The sequence below is a fragment of the Taeniopygia guttata genome, chromosome 1A (assembly GCF_048771995.1).
Source record: "Taeniopygia guttata chromosome 1A, bTaeGut7.mat, whole genome shotgun sequence".
Classification (NCBI taxonomy): domain Eukaryota; kingdom Metazoa; phylum Chordata; class Aves; order Passeriformes; family Estrildidae; genus Taeniopygia; species Taeniopygia guttata.
In genome coordinates this window covers 67,051,061-67,077,401 of record NC_133025.1, presented here as the reverse complement: position 1 = coordinate 67,077,401, position 26,341 = coordinate 67,051,061, and the positions used below count along the sequence as shown (strand labels likewise).

At 36.3% G+C, this 26,341-nt stretch overlaps 1 long non-coding RNA gene across 5 annotated transcripts; it reads left to right on the top strand.

The window, feature by feature from the left end:
- LOC115493478 (uncharacterized) lies at positions 1-25,965 on the top strand. Of its 5 annotated transcripts, none has more exons than XR_012053754.1 (8): positions 1-2,812; positions 4,202-4,316; positions 4,667-4,719; positions 5,142-5,226; positions 9,607-10,057; positions 15,915-16,161; positions 22,822-22,964; positions 24,078-25,965. It is a non-coding gene; the product is annotated as an uncharacterized lncRNA (long non-coding RNA). The 5 variants fall into 5 exon arrangements; XR_012053752.1 differs by having other exon boundaries at positions 1-3,233; XR_012053753.1 differs by adding an exon at positions 15,542-15,805 and having other exon boundaries at positions 1-4,316.
- Positions 25,966-26,341: the final 376 nt, after the last annotated feature.

The following is a 26,341-nucleotide window of genomic DNA, read 5'->3' as shown; positions in this document are numbered from 1 at the left end:
TTTTTTTTTTTTTTTAGGAATTATGAGTTTGGCCATGAATTTTCAAGAGCCGAGAGAGGCTGTCCTCTCCTCCAAGTATATTTCACACTCAGGAGTGGTGATTCCTTGCACAGGTATGAGCAGGATTAAATCTGCAATTTTTACTTTAAAAAAAAAAAATATCCCTGCATTAACCCTTTCTCAGCATTTGTGAGAGCAGCGTCAACACACAGGTTAGGCAGAGAGTTTCTACACCATAATTCAATGAGAAGCAGTAGAAGATTCTTCCCAGAATGTCCACTCAAATGTCAGTAAAACAGGAGCTAATACAATCATTGAATGGTAGGAAATTAGTCATTAGTAGCAGACCTTCACATTTATCATGAAATCTCTCTGATTCTACCACTGACCTTTCAAAATCAATAAACCAGGCCACCTGAAACAAGGATGTTTCCTGTAAAGGGAAGAAAATGGATCTTGTTTGGACCTTCTGTCTGCTAGGTTTTTTTTCTGAAACAGTAAGTCACATTTGTAGCTCTCTTTTATCAAGCTCCAAGTGTCCAAAATGCATTACTCACTAATGAAAGATGGTTTTTGTCTTAATTCATCATCTGATTTCTAGAGTTTATGAGTTGTATAGAAGGAAATACTCGAGCATATTTTTAAGGAGATATTCTTTGTTCTTCCTGGCAATTGAGTTACAAAGTTGAGTCAAACTCAGTGTTAAATCAATTAACTAGGTCTAACTAGATTTTTATTTTAAGGGATTTGAATGCTAAAGTCTAATGGAAGGTAAGTTATTGTCTCTTATTTATTTTGGTGACTAAAACAGGGTGTGTTCCTTGCTTGTATAATAAAATCAGGTGTTAAAAGTAGTAAAGTTAATCAAAATTAGCTTTGATTAATCAAAAAGGAGTATTCCAGATAAAGATACTGCTGAAGCTATTTGTAATCTATTTCTGTGTTTATTACTTAAAGAATATTATTGACAAGCTTGAGGCATTTATTTCCTGAGCATTGCACTTTGGCAGTGCATCATCCTTATTTCTTCAATATGCAAAATGTAGATGAATCAATCTTTGTATACAAATGCTGAATATTACCTTTCATTTTATGTATATGTAAATTATTTTTATGTAGTTCTTTTTATGTGTCAGTATGCACTGGCATGGGTTTTTTTTTCATATAATCAAAATCTATATGGCTACCAAAAGTGATGAACTTGATGGAAGTATCTTTCTTTTTGAGGTCTGTCTGTCTCTAACAGATGTCCTCAAATAAAAGTTTCTAAGCTAGAATTACTTAAATTTTGAGTATTTTTAAGTTCCTTAGAAAAGTAACCACATGTCTAAAGATGAGGTCTGACTTTGATAGCCCCCTAAATTCTTAGGACACAGAGTGTTAAAATATCCATACTGTGCACACATATTTGATATAAACTAGGGACCTGTGAGTGACAGTAACATAATGTGTATAATACATGGAATGGGATGGAAATATCACTTAGTAAAGTACACACTGAATTCACAATTCCACAAAAATAGCTTCAGGAAGCCTGGTGTTTGAGAACACAATATATTTAACCAAGTGTCATTGAGTAATAAGGCAAAGGAACAAATTTCAAGAGCTACACTAACACAAAGTCAATAAATGCATGTGCAATCCAAAGATGTGACAGACACATATATTGTACAAAAAGGATTTCTTGGACAGATTCTGTCAATATAAATATATTCTGTCGACATACATGTGCCTTGTCATGCTGCCTTGTCATAATTGCAGTCTCAAGAGCTTTAATTATCTCTTTAAACCATCGGTATTTACATTTGGTTTGTCTCATGGTCCTTCATTGCTAATGTGTCACAATCTTTTTTTTTTCCCATGTGGGGGTGACAACTGGTCACTCTTCATTAATAAAATGACAAGTCTCTTATCCATGTTGTAGTCACAATAGGCTTCAGAAAGTTAAACTTCAAGAGATTAAATTCCCTCTGTGGTTATTCTACAGAACACACACTTCAACAGGAAATGCTTACATGTCCTGGCTTTTCTTCTGCCAAGACTAAATTCTATTTTCCAAGACTAAGTAAACTTGGGATGAAAACAAAAATCTGAATCCTGTAGTGAAACAGTGACATATATTGTTGATTTTTCTAAACTGTACTCTAAGAAGGAAAAATATATTTCTGTGAACATTATCAGTCACATAACTAACAGGATAAATATATGAAGTCTTCTAAAGCTATATTTTAGATGCTCCTGATGCAATTCAGCATTAGCTGTAGATTTCACAGAGTCATGGAATAATTGAGATTGGAAAGGACTCTGGAGATCATCCTGTCTAACCCCCTTGCTCAACCACAGGAGGTTGCCTCAGACTGTCTCTATACAGCTTTTGAGTAGTGCCAAGGACAAAAATACGACTTGATCAGAGTTATTTTCATATGTGGAGGTCACTCTGTTGTTCTTTCCATTAAAATTGGTGAGTGTTAAAAATATATAGCACTTAGCCATGAGGAACTTTTGCAACAGCATGAGTGAAACAAATCTGAATGTAGTGTCAATTTTGGATTCCCTGATTTCTTTCTCATTAATGTGTTTATTTTCCTTTCTTGGGTGAAACAACAGAATTTTCTGTATGTTGAACCACAAATTTCTGGTGCTGGTTTACCTGTAGATTGTGATGCTGGAGACCTGCCTCAACATCTGATGAGAGTGACAGCAGTGATGGTGCCTCTATCTAAAGACATAAATCAGTGATGCCCATCTATCTAAAACTGCCCTAAACAAGGAGTATAACAACACAGCATTATCCAAAGCCTTTTTTCAACAGGTAAAGTCCAAATCTGATAATTTTTAACAGGAATGGCAGAAACCGTCATTTTGGAAGGTAGTGTTTCCAAAGTGTGGAAACGCAGACCATATTTCCTTGGTATGCCTGGAACACCAGAGCCCTTAAGCCCAAGTGGCTTTGTCAAACAAGTGACAAAGCAGGTATTTTGTGGACCAGGTGAAAGGCAGTGCATGTTTAGCTGTGGCATGTGCAGCCTTTCCCTTGGAAGCCAAGGAACTTGTCACCAGCACGGGTTCTACACCTGTTCTCCAAAGCTCTGCTTTTGTGCCCTCATCAAGCCTAGCTGAATTTCAGCCAAAAAGAACAGAGTGAAGGTGTGACACTGGACAGCCCAACCAGCCCCTGCCAGCCAAACAGGGCCGGTTTGGGTTTGCCTACAGCAGACTGCAGTCACTGCAAGGTAAGCATTGCCCAAGGCAATGAAGCGCTCCTGCAAATTTTATTGCTCTTTAATGGCTTCTATCAGAAAGGGAGTGTTTAGGCCTAAAAAAGAGGATAAGTATGGAAGAAAACCACCAGCTCTGTCCAATGGGACCACTTAGAATGAGGATTACTCATAAAACTTAACAAATGCTGGAGACATTTACAACTCTCTTCTAACGTAATGGCACCTATACCAAATACTTATATTAAATTGCAAATTTTATGTTCCATAATGCTATGCACAATAAATTAGCAAAGCCTATATCAATCTCGATGTGAATATGAAGACAAACCCGAAAAATCATGTTTATTGTTAAGGATAAATAAAGTAAAACACTTTATTGCTCAGTGACAAAAGATTATAAAATACCTTGCAGAAATAAAGCACATGCTATAGTCCATAAGAACAAAAAGATTGTCTGATTATAGAAAAGACCTAAAATTGAGGAGAAAAGAAAAAGATGAGGTTTAATGCTACTATTTGGTATAAATTTTAACTTATTTCAGTGAGAATGAAATAAAAAACTTTAGGGAACTCGATTCCTAGATTTAAAAAAAAAAAAAAAAAGTGCCCTTTGAAGGTTAGTATTGTTATAGTGAAAATTGGTGGCTTATTTCATAGGAAAATGTAGCTTTTCTGAATGCTTTTCTGTAGGCATTCAGGTTTGTTTTCACAAATTTTTAGGTAACAAATACAATTTTCTCTTCTCAGATTTGACTTAAGCCGTGACTACTAACCAACCTTTACTATTAAATTAAGAAGAAATTAAATACAATTATGTAACTTTTTTCATCCTGATTGATAACAAGAGATTGTACAGAATGTAGAAAAACAATAATTTAGGTTTGGTTGTGCTGCCTTCAGGCAGTGTGGTAATGCAAGAGGATGTGTGGAGTGAAGATATGTCTATATGTATTTATCTATATGTATTTTTTTAACTACAGGAGAAAGAAAAATCATATTCTAAATCCCTAAAGCTGGTTTTTAAATTCCTACAACACAAATAGAAGACATCTGGAGATTCCCTTTTTTCTCTGAGCAGTTTCTAATGCCACAGATGTGAGTAAATATTGGTATAATTAATTTTCATAACCTTTTAAACATGTAGTAATTTTCTACTAAAAAAAATGAAACAGGGAAATTGTGCTTTAGAAACTTACATAATTCAATATTGTAAAGATTAACCAACCTTGAAATAGTATAATAAATGGGAGACAGGAGATGTTCAGGATACAAATGCATGACCTTTGGAAATAAATAAATAAAGCATGGGATTGTCAGTTGTAGTTGACTATAGTTAGATTTTCATTGGAGGCAGCAGAACATTGATTCAATAAAACATCATTCAGCAAACTTTCCTTTTTCAGCAAGGCACATAAATATTTGCCTAACTTGTTTAAATCCCACAGAGCTTGCTTCTACGCCGAGCCAGGCAGTGGGGAAAACGATGCTGAAAAGCAAGGTACAAATTTCTGATCTCATTAGTGCCTTCCTTCCTCTTTCACCCTTTGCTACTCTCTTAAATTCTTCTCCACTTCGTAGCTTTTGACAACTCAATGCCTATATTTATAGGCATTTCCTATATAAAAAGGATTTCAATCCTCTAAAACAGCAGTGTTTGGTGAGGCAGGTATCTGCACACCTGGACCCTACACAGCACTGGAATTCTTTGTGCCTGCTATAGGGGAGGAGAGGGAAAAAGCAACTCAGGATGGAGAAACCCACACTACTTAATGCTGATTATCTGTGGTTGCTTTGCTGTATTTGCTTTGTTGCATTAACTGAGTTTCTTTTGGGATGATGTGAATGATCTTGATATATTTTTGTGCTCATAAAAGTGTACAGAAGCACAGTTAAAGTGAAAATTTGCCTTTGTTCCCAAAGAGGCTGGCAGGAGAGATGGCAACTCCTTTTGGAATGCTGGAAATTTTGCTGTAAGGAGCATTCATAGGCTCTGGCTTTGGGTTTGGTAAGTGTTTGATCTCTGGGCACAGGGACTGGAACAAATGCCATTACTTCAGCAAAATCTGTCTGGGTTTGCTCCTTGAGCAGTAAAGCAAAGCAGGGCTGGCCTTGGCATCCAGCAGGCCAGCAAAAGCAAAGATGTCCCAGGTCTGGTCATAAAAAGAAATTTCTACTATTTATTTTCATTTCCAAGAAAATTTCCAAACACTTTTATTTCTGCCCCTAACTTCCTATCACCTTCACTGTTATCTGGCAACTACATTAAAATAGCCCTTGAAAAAAGAAAATATGTATCTGTTTTGATAGGGTAACCATGGTTGGTGATTAGATTATATTAGCCTAGGACTTTGTCCTCAGATGTAATTCACTCTTTGGTGATGGATCATCTTCTGGAAACCACATAGTTTATATGAAACACCTGAGAAGGTTTCCAACAGCAGTCCAAATTTTCTAAAAATGAAAGTGCTAGAAATTAATAATTTCTCCTTGCAGAAAAAAATAAAAATACAAAGAGAGGAAAATGATGAAGATGCTAAGTTAACGCAGTTTTGATGCAAAAATTTAAATTTACTGTGAAAAAGTGGAAAATTATTCTTGAAAGAGATAATATGTAAATAAGGATAGCTGCACTTTTTCAAAACAATCCTCCAGAAGACCACTGCTGCCTACAGGATAAAAAAGTAGAAGCTGTTCCAGCATGTACAAAAAGGTTTCTCATGACACTGCCTGTTAGCAAAAGACTAAACGTGGGTAAGGAAAGAAATACTTGTACAAGTGGCTACAAAAAATAAGCAACAAGAAGGATTAGTGAGTCTTTTGGGTCCTAACATAACAAAAGTGAAGTAGGAAAAAGGTTCTGAAACCTCATCTGAAGACATCCCAGTAACAGAAACTCCAGGATTGGCAGCAACCTCTCTATCCAGATCAGTAGTAGAGCTGCTGGCATATTAATGAAATTTGTTGCAAGTACTCTTTAAGTAAAAGCAGAATTGCCACAGCAGAGGATTTTATGGTAATGGAGGCTGAATAATGAGAAAATGGAGGGTTGTCATCTAATCACGAAGGTCCCTCCCCTTTGAACATAAAATGCATAAAATATCTGAAATATTAATATAATTGTACAAGGTCCTGAAAATCACAATGAAAATATTTTATGAGTATCCTTAGTGTGCCTGTGACCTATAGAGATCATTAATTTGAAGCCTAATAGCCTACCTGATACTGTACAGCTTCCACAACCTGATTTGGCAGAATTGTATTATATGTATAATATTGTTAATAATGTATAACATAATAGAATGCCACATGGTATTATAAAAAACAGGAGAAGAAGATAATTATCAGTATTACAATATGCCAGTAAGAGATCAAAGAATGTGAATGTTATATGGACAAATGAAAGTCTGATGATGCACTAATTTCCTTTTCAAGGAGATATTACACCAGTGGGAAAAAAGAGTGGACACAATTCCTGTAGCTTTTGTCTTTCATAAAAAAAAAAAAAAAAAAAAAAAAAAAGGAAAAAAAGTAAGCATGTAGAAAATTAGAGACTCAGTGCAGTAAATTTTTCTCACTTAAAAATATAATTTAAATGATTAGAAAGCACTGCAATTTTTTGCAGATCGAGGATACTTGATTGTCCTTATCATCTGTACTTTTCTGCATCCCTGCCTGATATACCTCCTTATCACTTAACTAGCTAATCAATCACTAGACTTTCCCCTACATTTTAAACACGGCACAAGAGTGTCTTTCCATAGCAGGAAAGGTGGCAATGTGTTGCCCTTACTCTGAATCACCTCTGCTCACTTTATCATCCACATCCCAAAGTTTAAAACAGAGCAATTATATGTTGGAGCTCAACGGGGCCTCTAAGAATTGCACGACTAATATTTATTAAATGTTCATTTTATTAGGATTATGATTGCCTGTAGTTGTAGAAGTCTTCTGCAGAAAAGAAAAAAAAAAAAGTAATTAAAAAGAATGAGCTGAAAATGATACATTACAGCAGTTTGCACAGGCAAGGCATTGCCTCTAGAGGATCAGGGCTTCACTGAACTCTGCAGGGAGGAACACCAAAATCCTCACCTGATTTATCCTGACAAACCCAGCCTGGCTTAGCCTGCCTGTGCATTATTGGATTGCTGAATGACACACGGTGCTCTGACATCACCTGTCTCAAAATCCACAAATGACTCCTACTTTTTCAGCATCTTCTTCCTTTCTTTGCTTCTGCCCATTGGATCAGAAGCACTTTATTGGGCCAAATGATGTGGAGCCCTCCAGCCTTCTGCTGCCCTCTGGTTTTGAGGGGAAACATGATACATAAGAACAAACATTATGGTGATGCCACCAGGACTTTTTGTTCTTTTTCTAACAAAATTTTCCCATTTTGAAATAAAATTATGCATATGGCAGGATTGCACTGAGAAATATATTGCTGCTTTCTTTAGATTTTAGTGCAGGGGAACTGGTGAGTCTCCTTTAGATTCAAATATATATATATATATATAAAGAAAATATGGAACTTACCATTTTAGGAATAGATTTTTTTGACTACGTGGATGCCTCAGTGTTGCCACAGTGATATTTGTAAATTTGCTGGTGCTTAAGGATCTGCTGAAAAAAAATTTGCATGATAGAAAAATTAGGGGTCCCAGTTATAGACTCAGTGTGGACTAAATGATGTAAAGTCACCAAAGAATTTAGTCTGAAAATCAGGATGTTATCCCAGAAAGGTAAGAAATAGTAAGTCTTTGGTATATTTATTAGGAACTTACACGCTTTTCCTTTCTCACTGCATTCATAATGAATTGATGAATACCCTATCAGAAAAATATAAAAATATCCCTGCTCTATTCCACTTCTACCTTCTGCTTCACAGACCTTAGACCCTACTCCTGAACCCTGACCCTTGTCTGACTGACTTTTGTATAATGCTCTGTGAAATTACCTGATTTAAATCTCTGTGAATTACTATACTCCCTTAAATCTCTTATCTCTCGTTTTGTTGCTACTGATGTTTACAAACAAGAGTATCTGAAAGAACAGAAAATTTTGCATGACTTTCTGATAATAGAAAGAAATTTTATTTTAATGTCAAACTATTAAATGTGTTTGTGTTCACATTCACAGGCTTTTTCAAAGAGTATTTGATGCCACACAAAAACCCATCCCCAAAATATGTAGTATGAAACTAATTGATTTGGTATCGCATTTATTTGAAGAGTAAAATTAATAAGAACAGACTTGCTTTTTCTTCAGTGTAGGGACAGCACTTTTCCTACTAGAATCCTCACTTCTCTTTGTATGACATCAATGTAAATAAAAAAAGTAAATTCTGTTAATAGTACAGCAACATCTGTGATTGAAAGCCAAAGTGAATAAAACACCTGGTGAGAGAGGGTCCTGACCTGTAAGGGCTTAGAATTTATATAAGAAAAGCAGACCACGTAGGGAAAAGGGGAGCTATCCACATAGACACAGAGGTGTAAAACACCCTGCTTAGCATCACCAAAAAATCAGTGGCTGAAATAGATCCCATGTCGCTGAACTACGATGCCTCCCTCAGTGGTGCTTGTGTAAATGCAAACTGATTTTTTTCTTGCAGTGTATGTGTGTACATAAAAAAAATTACTGTGCTTTCTAATCGTTAAAATTATATTTTTAGATGAGAAAAATTTACTGCATTAAATCTCTAATTTTCTATATACTTATTATTACTACTATTGATAAAAGCTACAGGAATTGTGTCCAGATTTGATTCAAACAAAAAATAGTGGTGGAAATGTGTGCTCAGCTCTCTCTCTAAAAAGCTGACTTGAGTTTCAGACTCCAAGTAAGTGGTCACCAAAGGAAGCATCTCTTTAGCCATTAATGGCAGAAATGTCTACATGAAGACAGAAATAACAAGTTTACTTCTGTAGCCACTGCTATTCTGGAAAATGATTTCTGTACTTGTTAATTTATGCCAACTGATAGGGGAAACTTATTTTATAATATAACATAACATAACTTATTATATTGTATTGGATTATATTGTATTTATATTGTATTATACTGTATTATAATGTGCTATAGTATAGTATATTATAGTATATTATAGATTATTATAGTTTATGATAGTATGGTTTATTATATTATAGTATTGTAATAGAATAATAATAGAAGATAATGAAATTTTATAGATAATAATAGAATGTAAATATAAATAATAATATAACATAATAGAATACTATATTGTAATATGTTATTATATTTTCATATAACCACTTAACTTCTATATTAAGTGGTTCCACTTGATTGGTGTTTCATCACACACATAATTTGATGGTTTAGAATCTGATTTAGTGTCCTTTATTTTTCTATCTATTGCTTGGAACAGCACACATTTCTCAGGTGTGCTCCACACTGTGAAGATAAGAAGCTATGAAGGTTTTGGAGGACACGTGAGAAATGCTCTCTTTAGAGGATTTATCTCCAGGAGAAGTGCAGCTTTGTTGCAACACCACCAGACTAGAAGAGGGAATCATGGCTGCTCTTTGGTGGGTGCTAATCAGGAAAGGACTCTGCTCCCTCTGGCCAGTGCTGAGCTGCTCCAGTGGCATCGATTGTGCATTTGTAATCAAGACTCAAAGGCTGCCATAGGATAAGGGGCAAAATCCAAAAGTTTTATTGAAGAAAAGGTGCTGAATCTAGCAACTGTTAAGTACTCTAATCTGCAACATATCAATTTAACAAAGATTTAAATGACAACAAAGTAGGAGAGAAATCAGGGAAATTTTCAGAGCTCCATGTTGCCATAAGCCCATATGCTGGATATAAAAGCCAATACAGTAAGTTCCAATTTCTGTTTTGTTTTTTTTTAATTTAATCTACCAATATTTAATCTACCAATTCTACACATTTGAATACCATTAATGATCATAACATTTTATCTACAGATTACTATTAGATGGTCATAATTTGCCAGCTATTTTCCTTCATGCTGTTGGCAGCTAAATACAAAACACTATATTTTGATGTTCTGATATTTTCTATTTTCATTTCTCATTTCAGATTTAGCTTTTTGCTAATACTGCTCTCTGTGTAGAAAATATGCACGTGTCTTGATGTTATTTTGAAACAATCCTTGTCCTCCTTTATGTTCAATTAGAATATAGTGACCCCAAAAATTACCTAATGTTGAAGAAGAATGCAAAATGAAGATAGATTTAAATTTCTCATTTCTGCAAAACCTTGTCTTGGCAATTTATTTTAAGATCTGTCCAGCCAACAGCTTGTCTATTTTATTTTTTTTTCCCTTTCTCTAATTGCTTCTATGTTCAAATTCAGCAAATGACTATATTTATAGTTAGGTTTAATCAGCAGGAGTCCCTTCATTCTTAGCTTTAAACACATGTAAGAATTTCCTGGAAGAAGGATTTTAAATATTGTCTTTTAATTGTATTTTCAAGTGTTTTCCTACTTTATGTTTCTCCTAAGAATTGGAAGGAAACGTCATTTAGTGCTTTCTTCATATTCTGAAATTTTTCACCTGGGATTTGTATAAAAAAGCATGTCTCACACTCCTTCCTCTAATATTGACCTGATATACTCTTAGGTACTTCTATTTTCATTAAATTTAGGAAAAATAATAGTTCCTAAACAAACTTTGTCATTCTGCTACTGTAAATATACAAGTAAACATTATTCTATAATAATATCTGCTTTTACAGTCAGAAACTGGAAGCTTAAATGATTGTAAGTGCAATATTTCATTGTTAATATTAATGGAAATAATTTAATTGGTAGATATCCTTTTGAATAGTATAAATATATCAGTATAAAAGATGTGAGCCACATAAACAAGTTGACAAAAATGCTGCACCGTGCTCCCAGAACTGGGGTCACTCTTTATGACTGAAAATGATGATTTATGATTATTTTTATGTTTGAAAATGTCCTTTATGGAATACTTTATATGCTCACTAACATCAAACACCACGTTTCGCATACACTTGCATCATTTGGTCCGAGGGTAGAATTTCCCCCCAGATTTCCGTTCTTACAACACTTGCAGTGTTTGTGCCCACGGCCACCTCACAGCAGCTACAGACTGGACCTCTTGACTTGTGGAAGTTAGAGATGGAAGAGATCTATTATGTCCTTTACTCCATTCCTCTGCTCCTGTGAAATTGTTCTGTGCAATCTTTTTTGGGAAGATACTGCGAAGTATAATCCTGCCTAGGCAGGGGGATGGACAGATGACCTGCCAGGTCCTTCCCATCTGAAATATCTCTCATGTTCTGACTAACTTCACTGTCCTTCTTATCTTCCACTTACAAAATGCAGGGACCAGGCCCCTCCATGGGAACTGCTCATGCCACAGGCTCCAGCTGCTGCATTGTCACTCTCTCTTTCAAGCTCCCTCCCCACTCTGAGCTGCCATGCATGAATTTCTTTTTCCACAATGTGTTGGAGCTCCTGTCTGTTGTGGGTGCATGGTGAAGTGTGACTTGTATTGCTGGGCCCATATATTTTTCAACTTTCTGCCATTTCTCTCTGCAAAGGCTTCCTTTTTTTGCTTCTGCTATCATCCACTGTAAGAGCCGAAGCAAAGCAATGATAACTTTCATTCTGAAACACACAGATAACATCAATGAAAGGATGTTAAGTCATCTACATAATTAAATAGCAATTGGCCTTAGCCATTACTCATTATAGTGTAGCTTTTTGTCATTCTGTTTGATGCTAAAGGATGTTCAGCTGCTTGTAATTGATAGAGAGGTTTAATCTGCAGTGGTTTTGCTGTAATGAGCCAAGCATGAAGCTATTTTTTATGTTAAAAAGGCTAAAAGACCCTTGTTTGGGAGTAGGCATGGGGACAATGCTTGGGGTTCCTCAAATTCTCCAAGTATAAAAATCAGCTTTTCTTCTCTATTAGTTGATTTTCATAAAGAGTTAGTTGAGCAAAGATTGCTTTTGCTTCAGATGTGAAAATGCAGACCTATTCACCACAGTTGAATCACACTGAAACTATCAGAATAATATGTTTCTAATCTAGGGACTCAGAATAGCAGAGGGCTAGAATGAAGCACTGAGAATTTTGCCAGAAATTAATCAGGAAAGAGCTTTCCTTGGTCTCTAAATGAGTCTTCTGCAATTTGTAAAACAAAATGGATGCATTTGAAGAGCAGTAAGTGGATTATGTCGTGCAATTGGGTTTTGTGAAATTTTAAGCAAAATCCATAAATATCAGGTTTGAGGGCAAGTCAACAAGAAAGCTTTGAAGATGGCTCCTTTTTTATTATTATTTTATAATAATATCTCTAAGACATTAATGACCATGGCTAGAAATAGCATTATAATTCACATTATCTTAGTTATATCAGCAGAAGAAGAAATATGCAGCTAACTACATTGTAGACTTCTGATCTGCTGTCTTTGAGCAAACATTTGCAGTGCTTCAAAGTACCACCCAGCTGTTTGTCCCATCTCTGTTACTAACAAATTTTGCCTCTGTGGCAGGAGCAGTAGAAATATTTACTTACACCTCAGATGCTCCACAGACTGGAATGTGAGTGTGAATCCACCTTTATCTGTGGAATAATCTGATACTCTGAGTTGCTGCAGCTTAGGCAGGGGTAAATCTATTGTTTTTCCAGCTCCAGAAAGGTGGCAGAGCAGTAGATATGACAGCTGGAGCATAAGTAGCACGAGGTAGTCAATGAGCCCTAAACCAGATGAAAGACAGAAGAACCTTTAGGCCAGCACTAATGATCATCAGCTATCCAGGAGGCAGAATATCAATAAAAAACTTAAAAGCACTCCTTTTTCTCCTTTGCAAATTAACCCTGCACCAATGGGGAGGAATTCCTCTGAGATAAATGTGTCGTGGTATTGGGAGGCTTGCAAGGTACAGGAAATACCATAAGTAGAGCAAAACCCGAGAGGAGAAGAAGAAACCAAACTACAAATCAAAGCAAAGACAAAGCCACAAACAAACCCTCCCAAACAGACAAGTAAACAAATAAAAAAAAAAGCCCAGGCTTTCTCATCCTGAGAAGTGAGGTTGGTCAGGAAAACATTCCTTGGAAACTAATTTTTATTAAATTAAGATTATTTTAGTCTGGTGAGAACTCTGATGCCCTCTAGTCTGTGTCACTGCTCAGAGCATGTGTTGGCAGACTAGGTGGGTGAGGTGTGGTTGGATCTCCAAGAGCACAGGTGACATAAAATCTCTGACATCCTGCAGAATCTGTGGCTGCTCTTATTGCCAGGCAGTTCTGAAGACAAAATTGAGAGAAAAGCAATCAAGAAAATGGGACTACAAATTCTATGCAAGACCCGGGCTTTGCTCCTTATGAAGATGGGGGAAATAATAGTTTTTGTGCCTTTGGAAAGATTTTTAGTATCAGTGGATTTAAATTAAGTGTAGAGGATGCATTCCTAAGCACAGAGTTGAAGTTGATCATTGAGAAGTGACTTGACTCAAGCTAAAGGCTAGAGGGAAATACTTTTGTGATTAATTTGTGGTTATTTTGTTTTCTGCATCAAATGAGTACAAATCTGTTTGTGATAGCTAAGAATTTTGAACTGCCCTCCAAGAAATGATGAGTTAGACTTTTCATATTACTGAGAATTTGCTATACAAAGAGATTTTTAACAGTTCTAGACAGTTTGCCATAGACAAACACATGGCTGTAAAAGCAAGAAAGGAATTGATGGATCCAGGGAAAAATACAGTGAGATTTACAATTTTTCACTTTGTTTGGTTTTGGCGTTTTTCTTAGAGAAAAGAAATGGCAATAGTATTGAAAGGAAAGAACATTGCTTCTTCATCAACACAAAGGAGAAAACATTATTGTTGTTTTATACGTAACCTAAAGGCATACTTTAATGCGATCTTCCTGCAGAGCTGCGATCCTAAGATAATCACAATCACTAGAAAAAACAACACAATCATTGTCAAATAAACCTTCATTCCTTTTGATGCACCAGTCTAATCAGAAGTGACTAAATTTCCATTCTCTAAGAAATTCTGATATTTGATTTAAAATCAGTTTCATTTAATCTCATATCAGAATGAAAAAATTTCCTTTAATATTTTTTTTTGCCAAAACATGTATACTAACTTTCTCAAAACATTAGTTTTTCACTTCTCTACTATGTTGTCAAGTGATAAACTCATATATTTGAAAGAAAATATCTCAGTAATATCCTACAAAAGTTTTTAATTGAATGATGTGTTCTAAGGAAAGATGTTGAGATAATAAAATCATCATTAAATAATGTACCCAGTGAACTGTAAAGTTAAATTGAATTCTTGCCATAATAAAAATAATCCCTGATCCTGAAAATCTTGTAAATCTCTGCTCCTAAGCAGTAACAGCCTTCAGCACGTGACTCTGTCAAATCACAGGGAGCAGTAGCCAGCTTCTGGAATCATTCCTGCATAGTCTTGCTTTTGACTTGCAAGATTTTATTTTTTATTAATATGCACTTCCTTTTCTATGAATTGATAATGTAAATAAATAGAATCTGCTGGCATGTAAATGAGTTATATACCCCAGTTGCAGCAATTAATCTGGCGCAGGTATGAGGGTATGCTCTGCAAACTGTTTCATCACTGCTACTGTACTTCAAGATAGGTGAACGTGCATCGTAATTTTCCAGTAGCTTCTAATTTGTGACTTTAAAAATCAAATTGAAAGAAGTCATATTATTTTGCAGTATTCCTTTAAAATTTCTCAGCCATTTTGTGATCACCTAATAAAAAGGACAAGAATGGTGTCCCCTTTATCTGGCTGGTAGGTTCTTCCCTGGGAGAAAGCTTTTAAATCCTTTTTAAAGAAAAATGAAAGAGAATTTGGGGATCATAGTAGATAGATATGACATAGTACATGACCAAGTCCTTGCTCCTGACAATTCAAGTTAGTCCTATTAATCAGGTATTAAACCGTTATTATAAATGACTTTAGGAGATAATTTAGCCTGTAAAATTTCTTTTAGAAGGTCATTAAGAGCTTCTGGGGATTTAGTGGCTCCAAGGACCTCACAAAACTCCTGCATTCTACTGTTGTTTCCTCTGGTAGCTCTTGATGCATCATTCCTGGTCTGCAGGAATGCTCTGTGGTCCTTAAGGACACACAATAATAGACACCCATCCATGTGAGTAAAACCTTGCTATCAGCTAAGAAGTGATGCTGTTTTGGGTTTTACCTTTTTTGCCTTTTATATATTCTCTGTATTCTTTACACATACATTTGTAGCCTATTGTATTAGTCGCTAGTTTGGATTTTTTTTTTCCCCAGTAATTTTCCATGGCCTTTCCCTAGGCAGAAAGACAAAACAAATTGCAGAACTCCAAGCCCCAGAGGGTATGTGGACCCTATCTTCTGCTGGTTCTTCTGCTGCCAAGGTTGGGAAAAACTCCTGGAGCTTCATTTCATGGACAAATTACAGCTAATACTGAAGGGGAGAAAACTTAGAAAGGGATTGACTCTGAAGAAAAATTCCATCACCACTTGTCCTCCTAATTGGTGCTCTTTTGTTAATTATGCTAATTTACTAGACTTTTAAAAGCTACATGTTCACCCCATGTAAGTGGGCTTTTGTGAACATCTTTCCATAACAGCCCCTGAAAGCCTTCAATGAAATTCTGCTTTTATATTACCTCCTTACTAAAATCATCTCAAATTTCATTTCCAGGTTGGGGAAAAAGGCAACAGAAGAAAGGACTGCCTGTTTGCCTTGGCAAAGAGAGTGTGGAGGGAAGAAGGGAATAACAAAAACAATGTCAATAACTAAACATGCCAATTCATAGAGTGTATGAGGGAAGGTCTCTGGGGTTACACATCATTAGAAGATGTAGCTAAATAACCTGGTATGGCACTGCAGCAGCAGGGAGCTTCTCCAGGAGACCACATCGCTCCAACAGGAAGGAGGAAAAACCAAGGTAAGCCCTTGACTTGATTTTGAATAAGATTTTAAGGAAAAAAAAAAAAAAAAACAGGCACCAAGGGTCTTTCCTTGGCTTTACTGCATTTTGTGATACGAAGGGAAATAAGGCACAAGATGGCATCTAGAACTAACCAGTCTGAAAAAGAAATTGAAGAAAAAATGTCACATATATGTGACAAAATATGTCATGTATACCCTTCAACAATTATTTCAAATTTTTATCGAATAATTTATGTGATGAGTAGTATTTTTCTGCATTTGGCTAAAGACAAACTTGCCTGCAATCTACAGAAGGAAAACTCTATTAAGCAAAATAGAGATGTAGTTCACCTTACACAGAGTTCTCTCTTTTTTTCATATTTCACATCTAATTCCTTTTTTGAGAAAGCACTAATGCAATTATTTCTTAAAATATTTTTTACCTGTAAATCCCTCTTTTAATTTGAAAAAATGCACTGAAGATGTGAAAGTAAGATGTAGAGAAGTGTCAAAGAGAGATTGCTCTAATAAGACTTTCGGGGGTGATTTGATTTCCCCTGCTGCTGCAGTTAGTCAGTAGATAAAATCATATTTTAGACTCTCCTAAAATTTTAAGACAGTTCGTGAGGAGTATTGATGACATAGCTGCTGTCCTTTAATTTTTCAGTGAAGAAAAACTGTTGCTACTGTTTCCACTAGAATACTAAAACAGGCATGTTAATAGAAGGAATTGAATTCAAGTACCATCCAACAGAACTTAAATGTTACTCCGGCCTCTACAAATTCAAACGAGGGGTGATTTTTCCAACTGAAGCTTAGTGTGTCTTCACTGTTAAGTCTCTGCAACTGGGATCTGCTTTTAGACCCAAATAATCCAAAAGCCTTTTTACTCTGTCATATATGTCAGGTATGCAGCCACCTAATCCAAATACTATATGTCACATATACCCTTCAACAATTATTTCAAATTTTTGTCAAATAATTTATGTGATGAGTAGTATTTTGCTGCATTTGACTAGATTCTGCAGCTTTGACAGATAAATTATTTAGCAAATAACAGAAACATTCATCAAAGAATGTAATCTGCAGTAATGGATTCTTTTGGTACTTGACTGGTTTAGATAAAAACATATCAGCAAAATGGAAGCTATGAAAATAAAGCGATAAGACTATAGCAGCCTCCCCAGAAGGTTTCATGAACAAGAACGGAAATTAAATAAACCAAACCCACTGCTCATTGTTGGTGTTCTGTTTCTCCTTAATTTCTTATTTATTTTTGCACCATAGGCATTAATTATTTAATTGGAAAAGTAAATAAATTTTGTTGTTTAGCATGTCACAGTGGTAATTCAGAAGGTGTAAAGCTGGTTACTGAAAAAATGAAAAATCAAAAGACAAGAAAAGTTAGATTTAATGAGGTTATTTTCAGCTGTTCAGTGAGTCAAACAGCTTAATAATTATGCTTTGAGATGTGTTTATATATTTAGTGGGGCTAAGAACAAAGATGATATCTTTGTTTTCATTGTGAGCTCTAAGGAAAAAATCGGTGGATGTCTGAAGTAACTGTGTGGTCAAATCTGTGAATAAATCTGTGAATACACATTGATGCTGTTTCCCCACTCGTGGTGCAAGCTGCCCCATGACCTCTGGAAAACCACAAATGAGCTGAGAGGAATCACTCCTGGAGTTCATGGCAGCAGCTGCAGGGTGGGATGGGTTAGGGAGGGTGCTCAGTGATGTGCACAGAGAGGGAATTTGGTACCAGGCATGGAATTTGGCACTGGGCAGCCTAACAGAGAACCTGTTCCATGGTAGGAACCTGTTTCCTGGGCTGCCTATATCAGCCTGGAAATGTTGTGCAGGTCTTTCCTTACCTGTGCAGAGCTGGGGCCATGAACGCAGCCCTTGTGCACCAGGGAACAATCTGCTTTGCCATGAAAAGAGGATAATGGAATGAGATCTAGGAATTTTTAGCTTTGCAGTCTTGATCCAAACCCCATTTAAAGTTTTTCTGCTAATTTCAAGCTGGCTTTAGTCTGGTTACAGGGGGAAAAAAGGGATTTAATTGTCAAGGCAGCTAGGGGTGATCTTGTTTTAAGTGCTTTTGTAAAAAGCTGGTGGCAGACAACAGCTGATGGCTTAAAGACATACTTCATCAAAGTATACATCCACTTCTGGTATTAAAAACTAATGCATTTGTCACATGCAATTGGGCCTAAAGCAGGCAAAAGTACTTCACAGCATGTCCTCTGAGAGCTATCATAAATAGAAATCAGAAGAAATGCCAAAATCTTTAAGGCTTGACAGCAAATGATGTTTTAATTAAGTGGACATACAAAACTATCTTTGACATCTAAATGGATGCTTGCCATTAGAAATCTCTCCTCCTTCCCTCAATATTTGTGACAAAAGGAGACATGTATACAAATGTGATTGTTTATTTTAATTTTGAAAGCTAAATTTGCATAGTACAGTAAAGGTTGCCTTTAGAAGGACTGTGCCCACATTCCAAAGATGCAGATGTAGTAACTTGAGAAAAAAATTATCTCAAAGTGGAAATAGGAGCCTTTAAAACGGAATCCCTTTTCTACAGTAACCTCAGCACGGGGTGGAGGATACTGGCATCCATAACACAAAGAATAAATTTTATGATCCCAATCCCTTACCACAGGATTAGCCTAGTAATTACAGTGCAGCAGAAGCTCAAACCCTTGGAAAGGGAATCTTATTGCTTTTGCAGCTGTTACCTGTGTTAAAATGTTTCTGTTGAATCCCCTAAAAACCTAACTACCAAGTTATTTGCACTTCTAAACCCAAAGCTTTTAAACAAGAAAGACAGGACAAAACTAAAATGTTTTAAAGCATACTTCAGATTTAGTAGTGGCATTTGTGATGCTTTGTGACCCTAAATGTAGAAAGGAACTTTAAAAGGAGCAGAGGCAGCTCACTGTTGAAAGGTTCTGACCTTTCAGCAAGGTTGCCTGTTCATTTATATGCCTCCTGAACTACTCATCACCTTCATTTATGATTAATAAACTCCAGTCATCCTGTTTACACTGCATCACAAGTCCTTTTATTAGCTTTTTTTTTTGTTTTTTTTTTTTTTTTTTGTTTTGTTTTGTTTTTTTTTTTGTATCCGTATCCTTTGCTATAAATGTAGAGTGCAAGGTTTGGGGAATATACTGGACTTTGCTGTGAAAGCTATGTATCTACAAATGCAAAAAATTAGTCAGATAAGGCTTTACAACCACAATCATAGGATTCCAAAATTGGTGATGAACTCTGCATGAACTGTCTAGATTATAGCAGTGCTGACTGAAACTGAAGTTCTGATATTTCAATAGCTGGGAGTGATTATTTATGTGAATTTATTTTTTAAGCTTTTTTTTTTTAATAGGATACCCTAGTCTGCTGTGCAGCTGCCATTCAGACAAACACAATGGCAATGCAGGAGAGAAGAATTCAGGATTCATAGTTCTGCCACTTCCACTGGGACTGGAAATGAATGCAAAAAAAGTGTTTCTTCCTAAACCTGTTGCTCAATGCTCTAAGATTTTTTGGCAGAGTCTCCCCAGGAAGGGACAGACCTGGTTCCTATCTGTCATCTTTTCTCCTGGAGGTCCTGTACAGTGTGGAAGGACAGGACAGTTTAGCACAAAGCAGTCTCTTAGACTCTTGTCAAAATATGCCCTGAATTGTGCCTGCAGAGTGGACAGAGGGCTCCAAGTCTTCCTACATCCTATTTATCTTCCTACAAAGACATCCTCTTATCTCTGTATGAATAATGTCTTGAAAAAACACACACACAAAACAAAAAGGGTAAAAGGGATTTTGATTTTTCAGAAAAGGTAGAAGAGCTGGTTTTTTTAGATTAACTGGCTTAGATATAGCTCTTAACTAGTAGTTAATAGAATTGCGGTTAATAAAAATCCTTCAGCAAGTTTAAGAACTTGTGATGTTCTGATGCTTGTTATTTCTGTGGGTTGGGAAAAGACCTCTGGTGCATTTCAGGTTTACTCCCCTTCCACACATTTGCCAGTTAATCTATTCCATTTCATAAGAGTCTATCTTTAAGGAAATAGACTTTTTTTTTTTACTTATTGCTTGTACTACATGTCCTCACAGGGTCTGCAACATTCCAGAAACTCTTCTTTAAAACTCTTCTTTAAAGGTCCTCCTGATTATGTCAAATTATGGAGTTATTAACTCACTCCAGTAACCTTTTCCTGGTGGTTATCTGCTAATATTGTCACAATTTATGGATGTCTCTGTGGGTTTTTTAAAGGAGATGACTTTGCTTTTTATAAGGCCCCTATAATCACATCTTTCTGTTAACTGTATAAGTGGAAAAACAAAAATTATTTTGCTTAGTAGAGTTTCTAATAGCAGAAACACTTTAGCTTGCATAAATGTCTTTGCATATCAGAGAAGGAGAGGGGTAAGAGTCCTAGGGGTGAATTTCTTGTTTCAAATCACAGATGGACACTTAATTTCCTAGGTTTTTACACAGACACAAAGACAGTGGAGGCAGGACTGAGTTTAATTTTAGCTGGCTAAAATGTTAGTGCTTAATCTAAAGAAATTATCTGGATTTCTTGAGTCAGTGAACAGAGATGGGCTGCAGAAACCTCTTTTAGTTTAGGAAGAGTCATTCCATGGTCATTTCTTTCTGTCTCGCTTTCTCTGTGTCTCTGGTGGTGGAGGAAATCTAGAGTAGCACCACAGACTGTAGGACTTCAGATATTACCTTAAATAAGTCACAGCTTTCTCTGGGCCTGTTCTCCAAAAATGCCAAGGCATATAGCCAGTCTAGCAAATAATTTTAACTCATTTATAGTTTTAATAATATATATTCCTGCACTTTTTTTTCCTTAAATGCAAGGAAAACAGTTTTCTGGAAGCAGCTACAGAATTTATCACTTTTCAGGACTCAGGTCTGTCTCCATGCCCATTTCCCAAACTCTTCAATAGTTCCTTCTACCTTCCTTGACTGAAACATCTGAGATTACGTGTGCTCACTGTGTATTTGAACAATAAAATAATTGCACAATGCAACTTCAGTTTCAGTGGCAGCCCTGACATAATGTTGAAATACAAAGAATATAACAAATATGATAAAAATTCTTATACTGCATCTATAGATAAAAAAGAGGAAAAAAACCTGAACAGCAAGCCCAAAGTCTGTGTTGTTTTGGGCTCAAATGGGACTCACAACTTCAAAGCTGAGAATAGTTGTCTTAGTCCAGAATTCAAATTTACAAGTGATGTTTGGCTATGTCAGAGCTAGTTCTCTTACCCTACATGTTGTAAATACCTTTGAACTCACTCCTGTGAAACAGAAATGCTTTCTGAAGAAAGAAGTTGAAAAGATAAGTGGCTTACGAGCTACTGTAATTAAAATCTAAAAGATGCTTTCCCAGCTGTTGCTTTTGAAGTTATGCTTAGTTGGTGGCTAGGTGCCAGCATTCAATTAGAAGTATGCATTTTTATTAACAGACTATCATGTGTTATATTATGTCAATGATTCCTTTTAAATTAGTTCTTTTTATTTTTAGCAGTAGTCACAGGTGTCCAGGTCATTAAATATTAAAATGGGCCCCACTGACAATTGTGCAACATCCTAAGTTTTTTTGGTGTTTTATTTGCACTCCATTTGAAGTTCAAAATTAAAATATCTCTGAACGTGTAGAGAGGAGGGTTTGGTCAAGATAAGTTAGTGCCTGAGGGGAAAAAATAAAAAGAGAGATGCACAGCCTATGTGCAACTTTTTGCCTTCGTTTGGGTTTCTAATTATCATGATTTCATTTACTTACTCATCATATGCATGTTGCAAGTGGGGGCCTCATTATTTTTATTCACTTCCTTAGATGTCAAAGTCTCAGCCCGGAATTAGGATGGTGAGGAAGGGGTTGATATTCACAGGCTTTTAGAGGTACTCAGCTCAATGTCAAAACAACACAAGAATCATCTTCCTGAAAATGGCCTTTTTCCCAGTTTCCCAGCTTTTTTATTGCAGGGTTCATTTCACCACACTTCAGTTGGCTTCAGTGTAGATACCTTCATCTAGGCTTGATGACTAATCTGCCTGAGAAGGTTATTTTGGGTTAAGAAAAATGAAGCCTGGAAGAATATTTTAGTCTTCCTCATATGTTTACAGGAGCTTTTAACAGCAGTCAGACAGAGGTTTTCTATCAGAGGTGTTCTGACCCACATTGTCTTTATTCATGGTTAAGAGCTTCCCCAGAGTGAAGAAAGGATTGAGCTACATTCACTTCTGTCAGTGTGCCAGTGGATGTTCAGGATGCTATGATATCATTTGAACCATAATATAAATTACTATGTTTTTTTTCTTTTTTCTGTAGATTAATATAATGGAATTGAAGCTCTTTTGAAATACTTTTTTTAATTGCTGGATATTGATAATGGTTGCAATAGAATACATAAACTATTGGTAATATATATATATATCTAGTCAGTAGTGTCCTTCATTTGGGGCTTAAAAATAGTTTTGCCAATAAAAATATTAATTTATTCTTGCATAGTATTTGAGTAGCTGCCCTCTTCATTTTGTGCATGGAAAAAAGCCATGTCTCCACAGCCACATTGAAAACATGCTAAAAGCTAGTTTGAAACTAAGAAATCCTGATTTCTCTTCCTGCTTTGGTGGATCTTGTAGGTGTTGCTGACAAATGCTATTTCTTGTGCTGTTCTGGAGTTGAGACCAAGTGGAAAGCAAGTGATGTATAAGCTCTTCTGCCACCCATTCCAGCTTCTCATTTTAACCTCAGTTGAAGAGGATAAACTCCTCATGACTGCAAGGTAATTGTTAAAAAATAAACAAAGAGAGAATAAGACATATAAAACCCATTTATTGGTGAAAGTTTTTATATCATTTAGCTAATTAAAAAATACAGAGGTTGATTTGAACTATTACTCATTTTTCACTGGACTTTTATAGTTTTGGATCATAATGTATTTATAACCATCTGCAAAGAGCTTAAGAAAACTGTACATGCCAAAACATTATTTTTATAATTGAAGAGCTTTCAGTAAAACCTGAATTTTCACATAGATCTGTGCAAGTCCTGATGTTCTTTTCTTTCTCTGACCTACCCCGACACTTCCAAGAGGAAAATATATCACTTCCCTCCATTTATAGCATGTGTTCTACTGAATAGCAATTGGTTACTGGCCTTTGCCAACAACAAATTATGAGTTTTGCTGCATTGTTCAGTTGTCTTGTAGGAAAAAAAGTCAATGTTTTGTCTATTCCTCACTTTTTTCTTTGTGTTGTACCTGGTCTTTCATTCCAGAGAGGCCCAGCACTGTAAGTTTGTGACTCTCCAATAATCTTGCACTGTCAGTAGCCTGGAGGATTTGGTCACTTGCCATCCAACTCAATACCCCACACGTGAACACACGGGCCACTTGTCCCTGCATGTGTAGGCTAAGTGATGGATTGCAGGATATAGCAAAATCTGCCAGGGACTTGGAAGGGTTTCAATTTCTTTGGCTGGTCTGTGACCTATTTATGCGTGCTGTATTGATAAATGAAGTGAAAAATCTTTTACACCTTTCAATGAAGGGGCCGTTTGGTCTGGCAACAGCACTGACACTTTTAGTGATGTCCTATAGGAAACAGCTGAGATTATTAATTCATTTTTACACAGGTCACTAAGCATCCAGAAGTCAATATTTCTTTTAAATTGCTCTCAATCTGGACCAAATCCATTCTGGAGGTGAAAGGTTCCAGATATATACTGCTACTGGCCATTATTAGAGTCCTTTCTAAGTCGTGCCAATTGTTTTTCCTTGGTTCAGCCTGAGAATGACTGTGTTAGGATGAACAGAAAAAATGTACATGCTCTTTAATTTTTTTTTTTTTTTAACTCATGGTGTAATTTCTTGGAAATATTCTTTATTTTATTACAGATGACACCAATCAGAGTGAGGAAAAAATGAGAAATACTTTAGATTCTGTGTCTGAAACAATTGCTCAGTGAGTCAAGACTCAAACGTAATGGGGAAGGAAGAATTGCAAGAAGGAAAGATTTACACAGGCACAGTTAAGGATAAAGCTGAGCAGAACTGCACGGTTTTGATTCCCAGGAATTTCCTCCAAACTGTAATTTGACTTTGACATTGTGAGAAGACATACCTGCTGACTCTAACATTTGATGAAAGTCAAAGCAAAAGTACTAAACTTCAAGGTGCATGGTGGCAAAACTAAGGGTCTGAAATGTGACCTGAACATCCTCTGTCTTTGGAGGAGAAAGGAGGGAAAATGAAACTTTTTTGCTGATCTCTGGAGTACTACGCCCAGCTCTTCAGCTCTTGGCACTTACACTGCTGCCTGGCTGGCTTAACACATTACTGATTCTCTTTTATAGTCCTTTTGCAGAGTTGTGAGTGACTAAAAAAGTCCCAGAGAATGATGTCCTATATCTTACTTGGATATTAAACAATTGGAAAGAGTAAGGAGAAAAGCTGCTGTAACTACGCAAGGACTGGAAATACTGCCTTGCCAGCAGCATGTTAAAAATGAAATACAAGCTCTTTAAACAGATTAAAGATTATTTGATTACAACGCGTAAACTCCTTCTTGAAGAGGAAACTGATAGAAGTGGTACCTGAAATAAGAGAAACGAGCAGCACAGTACCAGGGGCAGGAAGGTAAATCCACACATATTCATATTAAAAATATAAACAATTCCTTCATCTTGGGAATTAGAATAGCAAGGAAAAAATGGGCCAGAGTGTTGGAGTCAAGCCTGCATGTGGTTGGGTATTCTAGCCTTCAGCCAAGCAGAAATCAGTCCCACTTTAGGGACTGGAAACATGCTAAAAGCTAGTTTGAAACCAAGAAATCCTCATTTCTCTTCCTGCTTTTGTGGATCTTGTAGATGTCTGGGTCAAGTAATACAAGAGGTCACACCAGGTGGTTCTCTGTTGTCTTTGGGTCTTGATATTGGCTGCTTGGCAACCCTGGCTTTGTCCTGCCTCCAGCTCTGTTGTCAGGTTTTGGAGTACTCCTTACATCTGGAAATACCTGAAGGAAATTTGAAGACCAGTGATGGAAGTGGTCAGAAAATGTCTTTCGTAAAGAGATCTCTCTTCATAGACAAGTTATTTTGTAGGAAAAAAACACCCTTACTTCTGCAGATAGTATTTTGAGTTTAAATCAGGAAATCCAAGACCAAATTATTTATTTCTGGGCTTGTTGGACCAGAAAAAAAAAAAAATCTCAGTTTGTTCTACTGGCCAGAAACTGTAATGAGCTGGTTCAATATTATTGTTTGGTTTGTTGTGGTGCGATTCTCTGTGGTCCTAATTCATTCCCACCCCAACTTGTGGGGCTGATGGATTATTTGTATATAAAACAGCCAGATTTCTCTGGAAGCAAGAACTGTGGTGCAGTGTGGGAGTTCTGTGATGTCTCATGGAAGCGTCATCCCTGCAGAGAGCACAGGGAAAAGAACAAGCATGCCAAGGAATAATTAATCAGGAGTGTCTGTGCTGTGGTGTTTATGATCAGCTGAGATATTATTGAGAAAAAAAAAAAAAAGGCAAACCAATTTTCCTTTTTTCCACTATTATCACCTTTACCTTTATCTCCTCTAAGCTCTGTTTTACTTTTTTTATCACTCATGTTGAACACTGGTAAGCTTCTTCAGCCAACCTCAGGCACTCATTTTCAGGAAATTAACTTGGCATTGTAACAGCTCTTAACATCTGTGACTCTTGACTTGCAGATAGTTGAATAAAGGAGCTAGGCAGAGCTTTAATTTATTGCCAATAAATTTCTGATTTTTTTTTTTCAACTAGGACTTAACAGTTTGATTTTTCCTTAATTATATACAGACTATCTTGGGGATGAAAATAGCATGAGGGATATAATGTGTTTTGTACTACAACATCTTCCAAACAGGCCAAAACAGAATATCCTAATATTTCCAGAACAAAAAATTGTCCCTGCTGGTATAAAGCTATTTTGTTTCCCTTTTAGACTGGCACTGGTAAAGCTCTTGCTGTGAAATTTGAAGTGGATGTAAGTTTCTAGGAATATTTGCTGCAGAACAGATGTGCTTTTCTTTACCCTCCTAGTGCCAGTTCAGCCTGAAATTCACCTGTGTTTACATCAGAGTAAAACAAAGTACCCCTGGGAGCAAAGCTACCAACCAAGCATCTTCTTACAG